Here is a 22,682-nt window from a genome sequence, read left to right as displayed (position 1 = left end):
GTGTGTGTGTGTGTGTGTGTGTGTGTGTGTGTGTGTGTGTGTGTGTGTGTGTGTTCTCCGAGCCTTTTGTTTCAGCTCAGAAAAGGTGACAGCTGATGTAGAGTGAGATTACCAAGGAGCGGGGCTGGTGTTGTCTGGGTATTCGATAAGCACACGCACACTCTCTCTCTCTCTCTCTCTCACACATACACACACACACACACATACACACACACACACAAACACACCACACACACACACAAACACACCACACACACATTGTAATGTGCAAAGTAATGAGGAGAATATGGCACGGAGGGAAGGCAGGCCCACCGTAATTATAGAGGGTGACTGTGGGAGGGAGATGGATGGCTCTCAGTTAGACACACACACACACACACTCTCTCTCTCTCTCTCTCTCTCTCTCTCTCTCTCTCTCTCTCTCTCTCTCTCTCTCTCTCTCTCTCCCCCTCTCTCTCTCTCTCTGTAAAGTTTGCTGAGACAGATGAAGGGGGAGACAGAGGCAGCAATGGAAGACTGAAGACAGAGGAAGGCGTCTCGCTCCATTTCTCTCTAAATGTGCTACAACAGTACACACAGTGTATCCAGGTGTAGGTCTCCCTGTTTCCTCAGTATAATCTCTTCCATCCTATCCTCTGTTACATGTTATGTGTGTGTTTTTTTTTATATTTTTATCTCTCGCTACAGTAATTTGAACTTTTTACAGTTATGCAACAGTACAGATGTTTATAGCAGCCAAACCATTTTTCTGTAGCTTCAGGTTATTTTGTTATGGTGACAGATTAAAGTACACGTCATGTGTTTGATGAGACACACTGTGCAGTCAAACATGAGCTAATTTCCATTTTATTGTCACTAAGCTGGGGCGTGCCAGCTACTGTTCTTCACTTGGAAGGATAAAATAATTTAAAATCTGGTCAATGGTTCTTTTGGGATTTAATGTCACTTTGGATTTTAGCTGTAATGATGTCAGTTAAGTGAGAGGAAAAGATTTTTGTTTGCTTTACGCAGTCAAACAACCACAGGAAGACTGAGACATCAGCCATGCCGATCAGTCAGAAACAGTCAGAACTTTTGACAAATATGATTCAGTCCGTCCTCCAGCATTCAGAGAAAACATGTGGTCATAGAGTGATGACTTATTTGAAGACGGTGTAAACTAACAGCCACAGTTTTACTAGTTATCTGACATTCTCTGCGTTCTCTATATAGTCCAAAAATTGTCCATAAATGTTGTCCATCCAGACTTTTTCCTGTTTCGACATTTGCCACCTTTTGATGTGAAATCTGCGTTTGTTGTCATCTGGCTGTATCAAATGTGACTCTCTGGCAGACGTCAACACATGCAGCTGATGTAAAAACAACTCAAATTAATTGTGCGTGATCATTTAACAAACACACCATTTTTTAATATCAACAAAATGTATCTGCTTTAAGCATTTGACTTACATAATAGTAGCGTTTTATGTTATCATGTGTGCATTCTCAATGTTGAGCTATGAACACCAGATAACATGTTGTTTGGAGAGTTGTGGGTAATCAATGGAATCAAACAGCTTCTTGAGTAAATTAATAACTGAGCACCATGTGCAGGAAACAAACCACTTCCTGATTGGAAATATTCCATCACATGTGCATGTGCATACATGGGTTTAAGCGTTGTGTTGGAAGAATTAAGAGCATGCCGATGGAAAAAGATATGAGCACGAGTCTGCAATGAGTCGGCTGCTCTGTAATGAAAATAAATAAAAAGACAGGAAGAATATCTACCGACTGTGGATGTAATTTTGCATCGTTGCTTGTTTTCCGTTTAGATTTCACATCTTGAGTTTTGATGAGTCACATCCTGCAGTTGGATAAAAGCACATTTACATACCTGACACCGTAGCACATTATCTCAACAAATAAAGCAATACCTTCTCCTTTAGTGAGAACGCCTGCCTTCTAATTCAGGGTGATCGTTACACCTGTGTTTTACAAAACAGTTTTTCCTCATGAAGACTGTTTTTCACTTAAGCTTCGTTCAGTCAGAGACACTTAGGGTCAAGAAATTACCATTTACAGCAAACAGTTATACGGTTAGATTTGTTCTGCTATTTGAGGAGCTCTCAAAGAATCCGGGCTGTGACGAGGAGAGCTAATCCCCCCTGATAAACACACACAGTACATGAACCTTCATTCTCAGTTAAAATCAACAGTATAAACTACACCACAGAGGCAGGAGGTGGTCATGGTGACGGAGGGAGCTGCAGCAGAGCGTAATCGGCTGAGTGAACTGTGACGGTGTTGGGTTAAGACGTCCGTGTTGTACACCTGCATGAATGTGATTGGATGTTTCCAGCCACACAGTTGTGGATGAGTTTGTTGAATGCTATATACATATTTATTTGTCTAGTGTTGATAAGAACCTTAAGGTAGCCAAACTCCAAGCGAGCATTCATGATAACGTGTAAGCATATGTAGAAAGATGTGAGCGACCCACCAGAGCGAAACCAACTGCAGAGCAGAGAGCAGAGAGGAAGAGTTGTAATTTTATGAACAAATCCTCCTCAATGCAGCACTAATCTTATTGATTTTATACGCAGAAGATCCAGCTGGGAAATGTTGTGCTTCAGAGTCAGTGTGCAGGTTTTTACTTTTCCTGCTTATGCTGGTTACCAGTTGACCTGCACCAGTACGTGATTCGCATATGAAAAAAGCCTCCTTCTCAACAATTAAAGCAAACACACAGAAAGCTACTGTAGCGGGGAAACAATATGGCACAGTTGGATGGATAAATAAGGGAGTAAAGGGGAACCCACAGGAAGATCTGGAGGGATGGAAAACTGGGAGAAAGAGGAAGGAAGAGAGGAATAACGGCAGAGAGCAAAAATAGCAGCAAGGTAAGAACATCCTGCGGCAACGAAGCAGAAAATGTTGTTTAAATTCAATGCAAGTTACAGTGCACACTTTCTATCTGCAGGGGTTGAAGATTGCCACCTCAGATTACTAACTTATTTATAACTTATCATCTTGAGGTATTTATTTAGTTCTCCAATCACTTTGGATGCAAAATAGAAGTTGCTATTACAAATTTAAATATTAAAGATTAAATCTGAGCATCCTTGGAAATCTGATTTTCCATCAATACTGTGTGAGAGTTTTCCTCTGGTGCGTTTAGGGACCCAAGGTCGACTTAATCACTTTTTGAAAAAGCCCCTAAAACAACATTTTCTCTCAAACAACACGGATGACAGATCACTGTCAGTACTCATCACGCTCACCTGTGTCCTGGTGGGAAATTAGAGAGAGAGGCAACTGTGAAAGCAAAGCATCTGTTTGAACTGTGCAGCTGGAGCATGTCGGTGACCGTTTCAATATCGACGCGCACAAACACTTTCAAATCTGTGTTTGTGTATTGAAGACGACACATAAGGTTTCAGTCTAAAAGTTCATCATGTTAGACTTTTATTTAATAAAATCTATAACATATTTTACCACTGACAGATCATTAAAGATGGGAGAAAATCAGAAAGTGAGAATATGAACACATTTAATTCTCTATTAGGCTTTTGTGGTGACAAATTTAGATGCTGCTTTAAAGTTTTGTGCTTGAAAATTACTCTAAAAACTTAATGTGGTTATTATTTTAGATTACTTCTTTTCTAGAACACAGTGTGGAGGGAGGAAAGGGAAATTTTTCACATGGCGACTGAAAATTTGGCAAACTTTGGCAGAACAACTGTGTCTGTGCGTTAACTTCTGAGAGAAGCAGGTGTTGTAGCAGGGACAGTGTATTAATACATTTACCTGTTTACAACAGTAATTTGCCTCTCAGATCAGGCAAAAATGTGTATTTAATCCAACATGAAAAGTTTTAAGAACCAACAATCTACCAGATTGAACTTGAACTTAATTGTTGACTAATTCCTCCCATAAAGCTTTTATTATTGCATGAAGAAGAGTGTGTGATGTCAGTTCTGATGTACAGTTTGCTTTATAATCAATATTTCAAATTCAGTAGCAAAATGTTGTTCACAAGACATGACAGATGTTTTATAAACAGCTAAACATCAGGTCTTAATTAGAGACAGTATCTTACAAAAAGACAGATGAAATTTAAACAGGTTGAAAAAGTTTGCAGTCAGTTGAGTAAAGTGACGATTAATCAAATATCATCTGGAACACAAGAGAAAACGAAAATACAAACATTTGCATATATTCCTACAAGACCAACCAACATGAAGCCGAGGCAGTTTTATTTATATGTATTATTTATTTCCTGGTTGTTGTGTTGTCACAATTCCAGAAGAGCCATCGTGTATGTGTGTATCTGTGTGTGAAGGGGAATCTGTTTACGTCCTAAATAGTGCAGGTTTAATTTCTGCTTTTGTCCCTCATTGTCTGTGTCCTGAGTTCACGTTTTCTGGTGCTAATAAAAGACAATAGAGACGTTTAGTGGGCAATAAGGAGAAGGAGAGGAGATGACGCTCCGTGACTTTGAAACTGTAAACAGCTGGAAGAGGGAAGAGGGAAACAGGATGGATCAGGAGCTCTTTAGTATTTAATAGTATTTAAATAGCACCTCACAGTGTGTTTAGATGCAGAATTAACCCCATATTGTCAATGTGAAAGTTGTGTGTTTTCACATTTGCACTATTTGGATTTGAATCTAATTTGCCAGTGTACATACATATTAGTCTGGGCCAAGGAATCCATATCTGTGTGTTTACTCAACGTTTACAAAGACATCTGTTGTTGTTTTTTTTAGAGAGCTGCGTTGAATCAAAAAGACATTTTGTTCCGTTGATTATTTCCCCGTATGTAGTGGTGTCTGACCATCACTCCTCAGCAGTCAAACGGTGTCTGCAAACATACAGTATATTGATAATAAATTAGAAAGTAAGGTTGTATTTCTACAGTCACCATTTTGCTTTAACACTCAGAAATTTACTGAGACAGGGTCAAGGGACATGACTTTCACTTTTTTCTCTTTTCTACTGCATCACTTTCTCTACCTCAATATACCAGATGCATAAACCTCGGGCACAGTCTCCGGCAGCTGGTATTCTGGGAAATATAGGAAATAGCAAACTGAACTGGATGCACATGGGTGGCCGAGGGTAAAGTTAAATTATGGCACTTTATCATGAATATACAGTACGGCTTCTGAAATGCGCTGAACGTTGCTGATTGATGATATGTAATGATGTATAAAATATGTAATGGGGGTTTTCTATTAACTGTTCTAGCAGTGGAACTTCTTGTTCGCCAACAGACTGCTAATAGCAAATTATCAGAAGATTTATAAAGAGTTCTGCTGACTACAGTAAGTTAAACATAAACCCTGAAGTCATTGCCAGCTATTTCCACTCGCAACATGCTGTGTAGTGTTAATATATTATGAGGACATACAGTGAACATGATAATTTTATGAACCCTAATTCTACGGTTAACCCTCTGCAACACATGCCCTCTCAACAGTATCTCTACTGCGGAAATCTAATCTGTAAGTCTGAACACACTAAACTTATGGAAACACAGTTCAGATAAAATGTTTTCATTCCCATAGAAGTCAGACATCTGGTTCTCGTCAGCGTAGAGGCACAAATATCTGACCAAAATTATTATAAATATAGGTTAAAATGCTTAATGTTTCAGTCCTGGTTACTGGTGGCAATGGAAACTGCATTTCACTTCTACAGCTCCAAGAATTCTATTGAAAATCGGACTTAAAAATGTCAAAATGTATCAACCAATGAGAGCAGTGAACACGCCTCAAGCCACTCGTCTGTCAGAAAGTAACTGGTGAATCAATTTACAGCGCAGCCAAACAAATTATGGGCTGAGTGGATTTGTTGCATCAAGTTGTGTAAATAAAGAGAAAAGTCGCTCATTTTCATCATTCCTCATTTTCCACACAACAGCATGGCGCAGTAAAATTACCTTGATGACGAGGACACATGCTGGTTCTCAAAAATGGTAGTAAGAGCGTGTTGCCTGCAGCTCCACATCTCACTGTAGTTGCTCTCTTTTGCTTTATTTCAGCCTTTCAAAAATTTAAATTATCTAATGACTAAAAGCATCAAAACAGATTGTATTATTTTGCATTTCCTCTGGCTGCTTCACAATAAATGCCAGTTAAATGCTTTTCATGTGAATTAGCAACAGTAGAAAATGTCTGTAGAGAGAGATCAGTAAACAAGGAGAGTATCAATTAAATAAAATTGGTAACACTAAAGTACATGCATGCATTGTTCCCTGTGAGTGTGAAGGTAATTTGAATCTTGTGCAGGAACAATAAAAGCTATTGGTTTGTGGTCTCCCGTTTTGAAGCCTTGAGTTTTTTTTTTTACTGTCGCCATCTTGGATTTTTGGAGCCAGAAGTGACCATATTTGGACGAGAGGGTGAAGCTGACCCTAACACTCGCTGCTAGCTTGGTTAGTACAGTGCATTTACAGTCTATGGTTAACTGTGATAATGCTAATGCTAATGCTAATTTTTGCTAGCGAAAAACGGCTTAAAAAGGCTTAAAACAAAATGTACTTACCAGAAAAACTGAACATCCATCTTCTTAGAGGGTCTTTTATCACAACCAAACGCTGAACAAGACTTCTTTAGGCCACCAAAATGTTAAAATCAACTTTCATGAAATGAAAATACACTGAAATAGTGACAGATACGGCTATATTCTCTGTCGTTACGCCATGGTTGCGTTACCTAAATAATGTTGTCGCTGTGGTAGCGACTTACCTGTGACGGCACCCACCTGTCACTCAAAGCAACCCTTTATTATGCCAAACTTTAAGCCTTAATAAGATTTAAACAGGTGAGCTCTATAAAAATTCAACCTCTGTGCAGTTGTCATGAACGAAGAAATTAGCTACAGAGACCGAAAGCACTTTTTGCACCAGGCTGTAAACATGTTTATTTCTGCTGTAAAGTCGGACATTTTAACATGGGGGTCTATGGGGATTGACTCGCTTTTGGAGCCTCAAGTGGTCATTTGAGGAACTGCAGTTTTTGGCTGCATTGGCTCCATTTTTCAACTCCAGAGAGGTTGCTGTTTGGAAAATACATGGAATGACTGTTAAAATGAAAAATCTAACCCCTGCCCACTATAACTATCATCAAAAATGCAAATTTCAAATAATTGAATTCTTGAGGAATTTAACTTTAATGTTCTCACTTCGATGCACCTCGTTCTTATCTTGTCTCTACATCTACTCCAATCAGTTATCTCCTATATTACCCAGAATGCCTTTTGACAACCCTGGGAGTATATGTTTGGGCCTGTTGTTTTCAGATGTTCGCATTCATTGGTTGTCATCCAGAATAAATGCAAAGGGACGTTTCATTTTCTCTTTGATATGAGATAAAATCCTCTACAGTCAAACCTTCAGGATGCAGCTCAGCAGCTGAGAGGTTTGGCGTCAGCAGCTCGTTGTTACACCTTCTATTCCCCCCTCACCGCAGCAGGCTGTATTGCTTTCTAATCTCATCTAATGCAGTGTGTTTATCTGAAATGGATGATCCATAGCTCAAACTGCTGCTATTACAGACCAATATGTTGCCGGGAACAAATTGTTTTTAACCCCCGTCATCATTCTAGTATGGTTGGCTGAGCTTATGTCTCATTCCAAGCAGCTTCTGCACATAACAGTTGAATGTTAAGTTAATGGTTTTCACTGAGTCATGTCATCATAATCCGTGTTTTCCATGACGAGGAGAGAGTAATTTATGGTCATGAGCGTGAGTATATGAGGAGACCGTTTAGTCAAATTTGTTTTTGTGATGCATTATGTTACATGGATGACATCAGGAAGGTGTAGCGTTGTGTGTAAAGCTGTTTATCACACAGCTCATTTTGATTTGAGCTGCTTTTATACAACAGCAACCATGGTTACCTGATTTTCTGAAGAGGGATAAATGCGTATAGAGGAATAAAAACTGTGAAATGAAAGAATGACATGGCAGATGACTCATGATTTCTCACTGGAAACATCATATTCTAGTCATTTTCAGTAATGTTACATCATACATACAGTTACCATCACCTTGAGAGGTATAAACAGGAAGTATTGTTCTTATAAATCTTTATGATACAGATTCCTGGTAAACAGGACGTTAAACATAGATTAAGATTCTTGATTTGGCTTCGGGATGCTCCCTTCATCACTGTCTTGCCTCTTTATTGATTTCGTCACCCTGTATGCTGTCCGATTCAAGACGCTCTGTGCGGAGTTTTTTGTACCGAAAAACTAAATCACAGTTTTCCTCTGGGCTTCCCCTGTGGCTGCAACCTGACAAACCATATAAGCTACTTTTATGCCATGGAAAGTGTGAAAAGCAAAGAGAAAGAGTTTTCTTCAGAAGACCTGCTCCCCCTCCGGCCTCCATACAGCTGCAGGCTGTTGTTGTATATTATAAATTGTATGTCTTACATACTGTGCATGTCCCATATGTCACGTATACCTTGATGTTGATTAGTATTCATCATTTAGCTTTGGGGGGGAACCGAGACACACCATGGTTTGATAGCTCATATGTCTTGTAAATGTCAATTATGGTACTTCAGGCTTTGTAACAGCAGCGAGGTGTTGAGTGATGCTGCTGACCGCGGGGGGAGTGAGGAGTCTGAGGCTCGGTTTTAGCAACTGTGTCGGGTCATCTTATAGGTGTTAATGGTGCTTCAGTTACCCTTAAATAACAGTTTATCATTTAGAGAGACAGACAGACTGAGAGGTGGTGTTATAAGTGTGATAAATGTGAAATCATCAGAACAAAAGGATTACAGGTTTGTATGTGATGGCCTTTACTCCTTGAAATACCATGCAAGCTAACCAGCAGAGGAAATGAACCAAAGACCAATATGGCCAATAGTTTTAGCGCAAACTAGTTTTTCCAGATCAATAATGTCAATTATAGTAATTTACATCTAATTGCTTTTTCTCTCACTCAGCTGCTTTTTTTTCCTCCTGGTTTAAAGAAAAAAAAAACAAAGTTGTTTGAAGTTTAAGGAGTGAAATTAGAGGAATGAAGGAGGCTAAGATGAAGACGTGTCTGTTTCATCCGGCTGACGACTGATGTTGTCTTCTCTGAGTAAGCAATTGGCTGAAATACACAGGATGACATATGGGACTCAGTTTGATGTGATTAAATATGCTCTCTGAATGATTCTCGCCAGTTTCGGCACATCAGCATCTTTTGTAACGAGGAGGCTCTGAGCAAAGCAAATAACAGTCATATTTCAGTGAATTGTCACTTGTTAGAAAACATTTCTGTCCTCCCTGCTTCAAAGGTATTCAGATTGTCTGCTGGGTATTAATTTGGAGTTTTGCCTTTTCTCTTCTGGCTCCATTTGGGATATAAACCTGTAGTATTTTGTAGGGCTGTAACTAACTATTAGTATCTGCCAAATATTTTCTTGATTAATCGATTAATCATTTTGTCTGTAACATGTCAAACAATAATGAAAAATTACTCCAAAACCAGAGAATCCAAATATATTCAGTTTACAATCATATATGACTCAGAAACACAACAAATCCTCACATTTGTGAAGCTGAAATCAGAAAATGTTTGTCATTTTTGCTTTAAAAATGACTAAAACGATTAGTCATTTTTGTGTCTATCACCAAATTAATTAAGGGACTATTTGTTTCAGTCATATTATCCTGTTTTTCATACAAATATTCTATTTATTTAAGATTATTTTTGGCATGTTTTTCCCTTATTTGATAGCTGAAAGTGCATTGTGGTCATGTGGTACATCTCAACCAGTAGGGGCGCAACACAAATATTGATTTTGATATTAAAATTATGTACCCAGGCAAATGTAAAATATCTTAAATATTACAGAAATGTCTTGTGTAGATAACTGGACCAGTACTGTCCTATGACCATATTGGACAAGTGTACATTATATAGACTTGCAACCAAAATAACTGCAAATAATTAAGACTGTGAGAGACAATGAAGTATAAACACTAATTTTACAGATGTTCCACTATCTATCATCTATCATAACCATCAAATTTTAATTTACAGATGTTCACAACATGAATACGACGCTGGACATGACATAACTATAATAATAATAGAAAACCCTCATTAGTGATGTGTTACTGGTGGGTCCAGAAGCTGCTGTGTGTCCCCTCTGGAGCTCTGTGGGAGGTTTATTGTATAATTTTATTTTAATGTGACCTGTTCCGCTGTTAGATCTCAGCAGGAGCTGCTGCTGCCATATTATACTGGAGCCTCATTACTATTCTGAAACTATATAAACAGACAAGAAAATCACATTTCAGCAGCCGTCCTGCTCACGTCCATTTTAGGAATAAGCCATCTGTGAGAAACAAAATGCAAACACATACACATTCGCCAATACCCCATATTGCAATCGGTTTCACAATTTCCTAAATTCCACCCCAAAGACACCATGTTTATATTTGCATAAACCAGAAGACTCGACATATTTCTGTTGAGCTGAAGGGGGGAGATGTGATGGATTATAGGATGAGATTTCAGGGAGCTTTTTGTTGTTTCATAACCCAAACCGCTTGTTGTACAATACTGATCTGATGTAACTGTCCTAATATCTTATCTTGACACTTTATTTAGAATAATTTTATATCTGAATCGTTTTAAATGTTATTTTCTGGTTTCATGTTTCCTCTGTAAAGCACTAACATGAGAGGAAGTCACGTCGATAAACCTCTTGTAGATATGAGTGTCAGTATAGATTAATGCAAGTAACGATTAAAAAAATCTTTACTTTGCAAACTTTTAAAATATCTGAAGAAATTTGAAAAAAAAAATACTGGATAAGAACTTTGAATGAAGATGTTTCCCTGTTCATGCAGACAGATCAAAAGCTCTTCTCACTGCAGACATTTTGACTCGTGAAGGCAGGAAAAAGCTGGAGTGTAAATAACGAAGAGATGCCTGCGAGCCCAACTCACATGCCATGCTCTCCTCACTGCAACATATATCCAACACACCCTTAAAATTAAGCCCTCAGTGCTCTGCTCACACTTTGCTGCGTACCTGCTGCCACACCGCTCACGTGCTTCCTCGCTGCCGTTCATACAGCATTTCAAATCCACCTCACATCCACCCCATCATCCACCTGCAGGCTCTGAGTTTATCTTCCCCCAGGGGGGGGGAAGTTAGTATCGCTCTGACCTCGTCGCTCCCCACAAGGGAACATTGATCTCACACAGCAGGGAGCGGGGAGCGACCGGGTCTAGAGTCTAGACGCCAAACTCTACTGCTGTAAAGGTTATACGTTTATATAATCATTTACTCCATGTCAGTTGACTGACTGAAATAACATGAACTCCATTCATTTAACTGTCCCAGTAAGTCATGTCAGTCAACGCACAATACAAGAGTCTGGAACTGGCTCACCTCAATGCAATGCAGCCATCATTAAAGCTATTCATTTCTTTCAATTATTATTATTTTATTTTAGTATTAATTTATATAATAGTATAGTATTAGTATATAATATAGTATTATTATATATAATTATTGCATCTGTGCTTTTCCTGCTTTGACAAGTCAAAAATGTCTGCCTGTAAAAGGATTTACTGTCAGCATGAAGACATAAAAATCACCCATAAATACTAGCTGTCTTACACAAACCCCACCATCAAATCCAAAAAAAAATGTCTTTTTATATCAGCAAAACATGCATGAGCGTCTAATTTTAAAGCAGTTTGACGCTATATTTTGTATTCTATAAACAGTAATTTAAAAAAGAGAGAAGAGAGAGTGGACATAGCAACTCAAAGTAGTTGGTTAAAGGTTACGGAAAGATTATGGTTTTGGTTAAATACTGAAAAAGTGAACATCTTCTGAGTTGTACTGGTGGTATTTTAGTGGTGTTTAGTGTGAGATGATAACTGGCAGCAGATCTTAAAGACTCTCTGCCTTCCTCCCGCCTCCCAACACTCCCTGTATTTCCCCCATCTCATCTGTTCATGAAGTCCCAGTATAGACGGGTTCTTGTCTACAAAGAACATGTAACTACTCTGTCACTCAGCCCAGCGCCTGATAAGTCCTTCTTCTCTCTCCTATTACAACACTGATCGCCTGTCCTCCTCCTCCTCCTCCTCAGCACCTTTCCTCCACATTTCCTCGGCCGCCGCTTCCTTTTATCTCCTCCATCTGATTATAAATCCAGTGGAATCTCACTGCTGATACTCTGTAACTAACCTGTCTTTTAAATCATGATACCCTGTCTGCCCCGTCTCTGTTCCTTTTATTTACTTTTTAATCTGAAAAAGAAGAAAATTCCTAACACTGATTGTCACAGCCCGTCCTCCCGAGAAGAACGACAGTATAGGTCGTCAATTCAGTAGCCAAAAACGACCTATAGTTACATTTGAGTGACAGATGCCATGTAGTGTCCGTAGTAATGACCTGGAGAAATGACGCAGTTCAGATGACGTCTAAATTAGGTGACAAATTTCCATATTCCGAGGTGGCGGGTTGGTTGGATGACTAGATAAATATCGCATTAAAAACTGTAAGTACGATCGTCGTGGTATTTACGGTTGCAATAAGAATGAAGGTTGCGTAATTTTAAGGAAGTAGTAACTTTAATCCAGACCACGTTTCAAGTGATTATTTTAACCCAAACTATGTTCTTTCCCGAAACCTAACTAAGTGGTCTTTGTGCCTAAATCTAACCAGACCTAAACATAATTATTTTTTAACAGTGATTTGTAACAGTTTTGGAACGCATCGACAGAGGCAGCATATTAGAAAACGCTCCTATGGGTCATCCTGGAGTGCAGATACAATCGACCGATTTGATCGTTTGATTATGAGCATGTGTTGGATTGTCAGTTAACTTTGACGCCTCTTAATTCCTCCCTTCCTGCTTTCATCACATTCAGCTGCTCTGAACAAGTGATTTGCGTTTTTTTCCTCTAGAGTATTGCAATGAAATATAACCAAGCTGTCAGTATGGCAATAAAATTTAAGCTGCCAATAAACTTGTTTTTTTCAACAATAATTTCTTTTCCTTTCTTTCCTCCCTTTCCCTCCATCTGTCTGTCAGAAATTATGTCACATTAAGTTCTGATTCAAATATTTTGCCATGTAAAGTGTGAGAGTTGGGAGAGAATAAATAATAACCCTGGTGATACCTAAAATTGCGAAATTGTAAAGGTAAAATGCAGAGATAATGTACTTAGTTGTACATTGAGTTGCAATAATAAGTCCCTCCACATATCCCAAAGATACTTCAAGATACTTCAAGAGAAAAACCTTTAGTCACTCATAATACACAGTGCAGAACGAGCAGGTCGCTCTTTAGGTCCTTCTCCAAACGTATCCTATAGACAAAATGCATAACAAGTGTGACAACATTTTCATTATTTTGTTAATGTAGAACTAAAGGATTGGTTGCTGTTTAACTTCCTCGCCCTTCAGTGTCTTTGACACAACATAAAGCGACTTTACATTACTAAGTCCAGTAATCGAACTAATCCAATTTCCAAACAGAATGTGCAAAACTCCAAACTGTATTAAATGACAAGGCGTTCGAACATTTTTCAGCTGACAGTATCTGAACAGTTTAGGTTCTGGTTATTTTAGGCAACTGAAGCACTTAATTTAAGAAAAAATGCCATCACAGTGAGAAATGTTCATATGAGGTGAGATATAAACCTCATCGTCTGGTGTCAAAGAAGAACACGCTACACGTCCGTCAACCTCCAATTTCAATTTCAAGCCTGAACTTTTCTATGAACGTCACACTTCCTGCGCTGGCACTAAACATCTTGCAGAATTGTCCAATTTGAACACAGTGCATTAAATCATCAGCATGCAACACATCAAACTCTATAAATTATTACATTCACAACTGAATCAGGAGGGGAATAAATGTGATCAGTTCTGGGATGAGACCAACCCAACACCTCCTCCGGGAGGCAGGAGGAGGCTTCGCTCCAACTGAGAGAGGAGCAGTGAGTCTTCACAGCTCCCCGCAGGCTGCACTGAAACAGCACACATTGACTTCTCACTTCGACAAGCTGCGTCACAACGATACATCACATTATGCTGCTCAACTGAGCTTTCGGTCTTTCCAGTCAACCGTAAATGTCACTCTAAGTTCTCAATTTTGAATGCTTCCATGCAGGACTTACGAACTGAACCTCCAAGTCATTCGCACACACCTGAAAAGATTTTTTTTTTTATTAATAATAATCTGCCATATCAGCCGGCGGCCTCTGAGCTGTGTCAAGGTGGGTCAGACCGTTTTACTGGCCAGCGCGTCAGTCAGACAAAAAAAAAGATATTTTCTCAGGAGCAGACACTAAGCTTCAGCCTCCGTGTTAAAAGTGTCAATCAAATCCTTGATGTGAGACATGTCAGCCTGTGAGTCATGACCACGAGCGCAGACCGAAGCCTTGACTTTAAAGGAACACACCTCCTACTTGTAAGTGTTAAGCAGATTTATGCTGTGAGGAATTTAACTTTCACAGCAGTGCTACAGTAGATATATACAGTATGAGTTGCATTCATTACTCTCCCAAATGTTTGTGAGAGAACGTGGAGGTTTGCATTGGAAACGGCGTCGCTATCTAAATGAAAATGAGAAGATCACTGAGCCTGTTTTCCATCAGCTCCGTGTTGTCTCCACCGTCTTCAAATCTTCTTCTGTGAACATGCAGAGAATATAAAGCAGCCCCCCAAAACTGACCAATCACAGCCATTGTTGTCTTCACATGACGCCGAGGAGGTGCAGGTCCCTCACAATACCCCTATAAATCTGCCATAACATATAGTATAAAGGAAAAATGCCTTTCATATGATAATTCAGCGTGAAGTCAATGCAGAAAGAATATAAAATAAGTCCATAAGTCCCCGGGGGGGAGGGGGGGGGGGGGGGGGGGGGGGGGGGGGAGTGGGAGAGTTGAAAGGGCCGTGTGGAGGGAGAGACATGAAGCAAAGATACTGAGTGAGGTGAAATATACAGGTGCACGTAGGTTAGTTATTGTTGTTTGACCCACTTATCAACACGGTCAGCAGATCAAACAGCAGCAAACAACTCGTGGAGGCATTGAAGGTAATTGAAGAAGCGATTTTTGACCCTACAAGTCATTTCAGCTCCGGAGATAAAGGATTGCATACATTTACAATAACATAGTAAAACATATAAATAAGTAAAAATAGAAAAACTAAACTATGCATGTTCTCCTCATAAAGCTCCAGCTCAGTTCTGTCTGGGACCTTCTCAGCTGTGAATATTGAACTCACTAAATTATTCACATAGCTTTGAGTTCCCAGAAGAACCTCAGTCTCAGAGGCACATGCAGTACTGTACCCTCACACACACACACACACTTTATCAGATGGTACATTATGAAAATAGTATCTGATGCAAACCAGGATAAAACTTGCAGCTTTCATATTGAATATGTGTGTTTAAGATGCTTTTGTGCTCCTGTCATCTTTATCTCGGCTAAACTAACATCATATTTGTTTGTACTGCAGTCAGTAAATAAATGTACTTGTATCAGGGATATATTTAACTCCACAGATCAGATTTGAATGGATCTGTGGGGAATAATCATCACTGCAATCTGGCAACATAAAAGCATTTGTTGCTGGTTATGTTATTTTTGTTTTGCGTGTTTCCAAGTGAGTAATTTCTTTAAAATTACATAAACTGTTTGTTAATAGATTATGGGACAGACATTGCAATTTAATAAAACTATTTCTAATGTGCAGTTAGTAACTTTAAATTAGCAGCGTCTGTGCGATATATCAGTTTAATTTTACATTTTAAAGTCTCTCCAAAGGTACAAAAGTACAAAATTAGCTCTTCTGCTAATTTCAAACGCGTGTGGAGAACAACAAAGCTGAAATAGCTTGAACTACTATTGAAGCACCGGTTCTGTGGTTTGGGCATCTGTAGGTAATGTGAGCACCCATGGGAGAAGTCATCCTGTTAGGTCACCATATCAGACAACCAGTAACGTTGTACAATGAAGTAGATTGTAGTAATTTAGCATCATCTTGTGCAACGTGGTCCGGAGGTGCACGTTAACATTCACACTAACTTTCAAACCAAGGCTGTTATAAAGTGAGTTAACCAGCAACACATCCTGTCCATCAACCAGAACTCTTGAAAAATAGATATAGATACGCCATAAACCAGAAATGCCATTCAGTCGACACCTGTGGTGAGGTCACCACATCAGACAACCAGTAACGTTGTACAATGAAGTAGGTTGTAGTAATTTTGCATCACCTTGTGAAACGTGGCCCCAGGGTGCACGTTAGCATTCACAATAACTGAACTGAAAAATAGAAATGTTTTAATAAAATGCGAAATAGATACAGGTAGAATCTGCAGAAACTTCAGCTGTCTATTCAAGTGACACCAGACAGATGATAACTGTATCAAAGTGTCTGGATAAAATAAGATGTATGGTTGAATCACCTGAAGCATTTGACACTAGTTTAAATGTACTAATCCTAACGTGTGTAGCATGTGCAACACGCAGATGGCCGACTTTTCACCTTCCATTGAGAGAGAAACGATCCCGTCCAGCAGGGTGTGTGAGGTGAGTTTCCACCCCGCGTTCGGAGCAGGTGGAGTGTTTTTTGGCAGCCAGCAGCTCCGAGCTGTTTGTCACATCGCTGCGGTTTGAGTCCTGAGCAAGTGGAGTGGGCGGATTTCTGCAGAGCACAGCAGCTACTTGTAGGTTAAAACGTTGTTGTCTCTGTGTGTGTCTGAGCCGCTAAGAGAGCCTAACCCCCCCCCCCCCGAAAACAACAAACATAAGCGCATGCCTACGCACATCACCCACTCACACACACACACACACACATAGTGCACGCTCACAAACACACACACACATGCATAAATACACACAGAGCATGTAAACAAAAGCCACAGAGAAGCTGAGGAGGTGACAGGTTAGTGTGGGAGAGGAAGTAGTGGGTGTAAATTATTCAGGTGGTGTGTGTGTGTGTGTGTGTGTGTGTGTGTGGAGAGAGGAAAAGACAGATGGGGACAGGAGGGGGTGGGGGGGAGTTGGAGGGTTTGGGGGGGTAGATACACTTTCATTTTTCTGTCTTTCCTCCAGAAAGATGGGTGAAATAACAGTATAGTGCAATGTGCAGGGAATTCACAGTTTTACTCTTCTCCGTAAATCTATCAATCTATCTGTCCATCTGTCTATCGATCTGTAATTCATCTATCCATCACCCATCCATCCATCTGCCCTCGTTCATCTTCCCATCATCCATCCATCCTCATTAAGTATTAAGTTTTTTTTCTGTCACTGTCATATATTTTAACGTCTCATCAGATTTCTCCACACTCATTGACATTCTTATGATTTAAGTGTCCAGATACAACATAAATCCCAGCTAGACATCATCGTCTCTCACTCAATATCTCTTATTTACTCCTCGTCTTCCTCTCTTCGTTACCTGCTCTTCCTCCCTCATTTCTCCCTCTCTGAAGCATGACTCGTGCTGTTTCTTTCTGTCTGCGACAGAGATAAGGTCTGCTGGGTTTAGGGACCAGAGGAGGTGAAATAAGCGCATATCCGCCCATCCCTGTCATCACGTCCCTTCCTCCTCCTCCTCCTCCTCTTCCTCCTCCTCCTGCTGTCTCTGCTTGCTGCTTCAGTGATCTGTCTCACCTGTTATATTACTTTTTAATGGTAAGAAACAAGAGAGAAATGCAGAGAAAAAAGGAGGAATTTTCTATCAGATATCTGTCATTCTCTTTCATCTAATATTGTGAAAAAACATCAGATTAATGTCGACTCATAAATGAACAAACGCATATTGAGGCTGTGTTAATAAACTCTCTCATCGATCCATTTCCACATGTGAAACAAAGTAAGATTGAAAATGAGGAAGGAGGTCGATAAACCTCTTGTAGGTACGCCAGTAATGATAAAAAATTGTTTACTTCTTCACTTTGCAAAATTCAGAAGTTTTAAAATGTCTGAAGAAATACGGAGAAAAAAAAAACCGCTGGACATGAATTTTAATTGAAGATGTTTCCCTGCTCATCCAGAGAGATCAATAGAGCCTTTTCACAGCAGGCTTTTCGACTTTTGAAAGCCACATACTGTTTTTAAAGACAAATAAGCAGTGTGTGTTACCTTTCACACTCTGGAAACACACCCCGCTACCTCGGACCCAAGCTAACGCTAGCTTACTGGGAACTACACTTCGGCTAACGTTAGCTACTTTAGCTAAATTGTGCTAACAGGGCAGGAAACACGATCAAGTAACATTAAACTTAACGAAATACTGCAACAATAGTCCGACTCATTGCGAGCGCTGGAGCCAGGGAGAGCGGCGTGTGAGCTAACTGTCGATCGTAGCTGTCAATCGACGCCCACACGGCAGACATCAAAGCTACTACAAGACTTCAAATCTTATTAATGGAGCAATTATTTCCAAAAATGACCACCAGTACACTTGTTAGAGGGTCTGAATTTAGCGATTGAGTCCAGAATGATGTAAATAGTAACATTAACAGTGGCGCCATTCAGTTAATTGTCCCAGTAAGTCATTACAGTGAGTGAGCATGTACAATACCAGAGCCTGGAACTGGCTCATCTAAAAGGAGCGCAGCCATCGTTAATGTCATTAATTCCACTGGTGCTTTTTCCTGCTTTGACAAGTCAAAATGTCTCTTGTGAAAGGAGTCTATTGTCAAAACTTTTGTCACTTAAGTTCCTGTTGAGCAACTTATTCATTAGTGGACTAATAGCAGAGAAATAGCAGAACTGAAGAGTTTAGATCAACTGCAAAACGCCTTCAATTGAAGTCAGAGCACACTTGATGAAAAGGAACAGGAAGTGAAGGGTGGAGACCCACAAAAAATGCAACAAAATGTTCTTCAGAAACACTATACGCACATTTATGTGGATACGATGAAATTAGATCAGTGTCAAGAGCGGAGAGAGAGAGGTCTGATTAAATTAGATTGACAGGAATATAGATGGGAAAGGACAAGAGGCCGAATTCTCTGCTGGAATGATAAATATACAGAGCCGGAAGGAGAAAGAGGAAAAAAAAAAGAGGTCAGTACAACAACAACCAACAATGTAATTAGAGAAGAGAGAGAGAGAGGGAGGTCAAGTGAAAACACACAACTAGAGCGTGATTAGAGGAGAGAGAAAGTGAGAGAGAGAGAAAAGGGTGATTGAACAGCCCCAAAAAAAAAAAAAAAAAAAGCACCACAAAGAGAGAAAACAGAAAGAAAACGGTCCCATGAATACATAAACACACAATTAGGAGAGAGAAAATGAAAGAGGCTGATTGAAGTCGAGCACAATTAGGAGGAAATGAGAGAGAGAGAGAGAGAAAGAGAGAGAAGAGATGCTGGAAGTGTTTGGATGCAGTAATCTGAAAAGAAAGAAATTAGTCCTCAGTTTCCAGTTTATTTATTGTGTAGAATACAAGAGGCCTTGATGCGGTTTACACAATCATCTCACGCTGAGTGACTCCATTGTAGCGTGACGGTAGCCTCCAGAACCTCGCTCCTCGCAGTTATGACTAACTAGTGATTTAATTCCTGGATGAGGAATGGAAGGAAAGACGAGAAGGAGGACTCCCACGGCGGAGGACAGTTATGGAAGGAGTTATGTGGAAGGAGCAGATATGTGAGTAGATTAGCACAGATACATCATGATGCAGGATGCTGTTATTGTACAGCGCAACACTTTCCAGCATCTATTTGTCTCAGTGCTTCATTTTAAACGACAGATGGGCGACAAATAAAAGACAAAACCAACAGTAAGTGTTTCAGTAAATTGTTGTTCCACCACCAGCTTGTTTGATGTTTCGATGTTAGGGGTGTGCTTTTTCCTGCTTTGACAAGTCAAAATGTCTGCTGTGAAAGGAGTCTATTGTCAAAACTTTTGTCACTTAAGTTCCTGTTGAGCAACTTATTCATTAGTGGACTAATAGCAGAGAAATAGCAGAACTGAAGAGTTTAGATCAACTGCAAAACGCCTTCAATTGAAGTCAGAGCACACTTGATGAAAAGGAACAGGAAGTGAAGGGTGGAGACCCACAAAAAATGCAACAAAATCTTCTTCAGAAACACTATACGCATACATTTATGTGGATACGAATAAAAGACAAAACCAACAGTAAGTGTTTCAGTAAATTGTTGTTCCACCACCAGCTTGTTTGATGTTTCGATGTTAGGGGTGAGCCTGAATACAAATACATTATTCGGCAAAGCACAAATAGTGGGTTTTATACGAATATTTGTTTCATGCAAATATTTTAAAAATTATTTCGGGATAAAAAAAAACAACACAGGTTGGTTACATCGCTATCTCAATGTCTCTCCTCTGCTCTGTTATAACATCTATCAGCAGGTCTCAAAGAGGGGAGTCACATCCACCTGCTACATGACGCACATTTCCTAATTTGGACATCACTCCTGGAGTCGGGGGGATAAAGTTGAGCCACTGACACAAGTGAAGTGCTCCCAAGGGACTCTCCATAAGGTTAGGTTGTAAAAAATAGGCAATAAATGAAAAGGGCAAAGCAATTATCACCTCTGAAGTTCTTCTCTATGCAGACGTTACATGGTGTGCTGTCTCTGTGTTATGGGTGTATAAATAGTTAGAGGTCTGTCTGCAATGAGGCGATGAGTAAAGTTTTGGTCTGGGAGACTTCAGTTTGAGACCCGGTGTGGAGACCTCCTTCGTAGGGTAGTTTATTCATTAACACTTATTCTAACACTTTAATTTTCTAAAATTAAAAGCGTAATAAAAACAAAAACAGGATTTTTAAGCCTCTTTCCGCTTTTATCCGAATACAAATACAAATAATTTTGCTGTCTCATCAAATACAGATACAAATACAAATACTGGGCTCTCTGCACATCCCTAATGATGGTGGAGAGTGGAATCTAATGCCAGCTTCAGACTACATGATATCAGCCCGATAATAGCCTGACCCGACAGGCGCAGGCCGTCAGGACGGAAAATGGGCATCGGGCATGACGATTGATCGTTTTATCTCATGTAGTGTATCACAGAGCATCTGGGATGCCACAAAAAGACGAGCGTGTCACAATCTTTACCTTCTCTCTCTGAGTACAACTTCCACAATGTCGTCTGTGATGTTGACCAACAGGTTCACAGATTGTCCTTCATTTACAACTGTAAACATGCCAAAGCGAGAAAGGAATGATGTCATTGGGGCTGCTCATGCTGCAAGGTCGAACTTATACACAGACCATACGAACTGCTTCAGACGCTATTGTTTGTTTGCATTCTTGTTCTCAGAAGCCAGTTCCTGGCATCTCCTTCCAATGACATCATGCAAGTCGTGAAAGGCTGCAAGCTATGATTGGTAGGGTGCCAAAGTAAAGTCTTATGTCTCTCAGCCAAGTCGCAGCAAGAATTTATGACTATAATCATCTAATTTGACAAGGTGACACCTTATCAGACAGAAATATCGAGCGTCTGAACCTGAACCCACAACACGTCATTCCAAAACCTCCCAAAGGTGTTGAGGTTGAGATCTGAGACTGTGAAAAGCCGCAGCATGTGTTTGATATTCATCAGATCCTTCAGTGAGCCCTGATTACCTGTATGGAAGCATCTGCATTTATGCATTTGCGCATCTCACATCAGCTGTTTCACCCAAATGCAAACAAGTTTGATCGTTTGTAGGGAATCACAGATTTGGAAACGTGTCTCGCTGGTCGACAGGGAAAACTTGTTCTGTTCAGTTCATTTGAGCTCTAAGAATTTATGTAGATGAGACAACAGCGGGGTTTGTAGTCTCACAGAAAGACGCCGATGGGGAAATAACAAAACAGTGGTTAAGTTATTTGAAGTCAAGTAATTTGTTAAATACATTTGAGGACATCAAAGGTTTTCCAATCAGTGCAATGCAGGAAATAATGACTCAGTTTACAAGGAAATCTTAACTGAAGTGATGAATAATATAGTTCTTTAATGTTTGTTTAAACTTATTGTTACTAACAGGAACAAACTCTGCATATACAGGCTGGTGCACTTCTTACTTACTATGATTACCAACTGATTCTTTGGTAACTACTGTATGTAGGAGATTCATAAGACTTTGCATGTTGCAGCGACACCAGAGTTCACTTGAATGTGAACCAAGATCAATCTTGTCAGGTGGTTGTAGTGCAGTCAGTGCACCAGAGTTAAATAAAAGTTTTCATATCAGCTTAAATGAAGCAAACCAAATAACAAAAGCAGCAGAGTTTCTTTGAAATGCACCAAACAGGTGTGATTATTTGAATGATTTACCATAATATGATATCAAAAAGAAGATCGAAGCTTTTACAGTATTAATGAACAACATCTGTATGTTATCTGCTGTGCTTTAGCTGCACATTCTGCTGCAATGTAGAGAAATCTAATGTTAAGTGATAAAATGAATGAGAGCAGTATGTGGTCGTAGTTTTGTTCCTTTCAGATGTCACACATCATAGTTAGCTAGTAGCACAATGTGCTGCTGTCTGGTCCGGTAGGTGCAGAGTGTTGATATGAGGCGTAAACAAGACTAACAAAAGCTGAAGTCTGTGTCACATCTGATCTACTTCTTACAGCCATTTTCTACTGTAATGCAGTTCAGCTGCCCAGAGGCAGCAGCAGAGGTTAAAGAGGTGAGCTTGTGACAGGAAGGTCACTGGAAACTGAATGGC

At 39.8% G+C, this 22,682-nt stretch overlaps 1 protein-coding gene across 4 annotated transcripts in view; it reads left to right on the top strand.

Moving 5' to 3' along the window:
* Nucleotides 1–22,682, top strand: part of slc8a2b (solute carrier family 8 member 2b) — a 180,059-nt gene that overhangs the window by 68,889 nt on the left and 88,488 nt on the right. For 2 of the 4 annotated variants that reach the window (XM_044353319.1, XM_044353320.1), the window contains exon 1: nt 19,233–19,774. The exons of 1 other annotated variant lie outside the window; for it this stretch is intronic. The gene's annotated coding sequence lies outside the window, so the exon portion shown is untranslated. Of the gene's footprint in view, nt 1–19,232; nt 19,775–22,682 lie in introns of those variants that run through there. One more of the 4 variants, XM_044353321.1, reaches the window with a different exon arrangement.

This window comes from Thunnus albacares, chromosome 6 (assembly GCF_914725855.1).
Source record: "Thunnus albacares chromosome 6, fThuAlb1.1, whole genome shotgun sequence".
NCBI classification, from domain to species: Eukaryota; Metazoa; Chordata; class Actinopteri; order Scombriformes; family Scombridae; genus Thunnus; species Thunnus albacares.
This window is presented reverse-complemented; position numbering and strand designations above follow the sequence as displayed.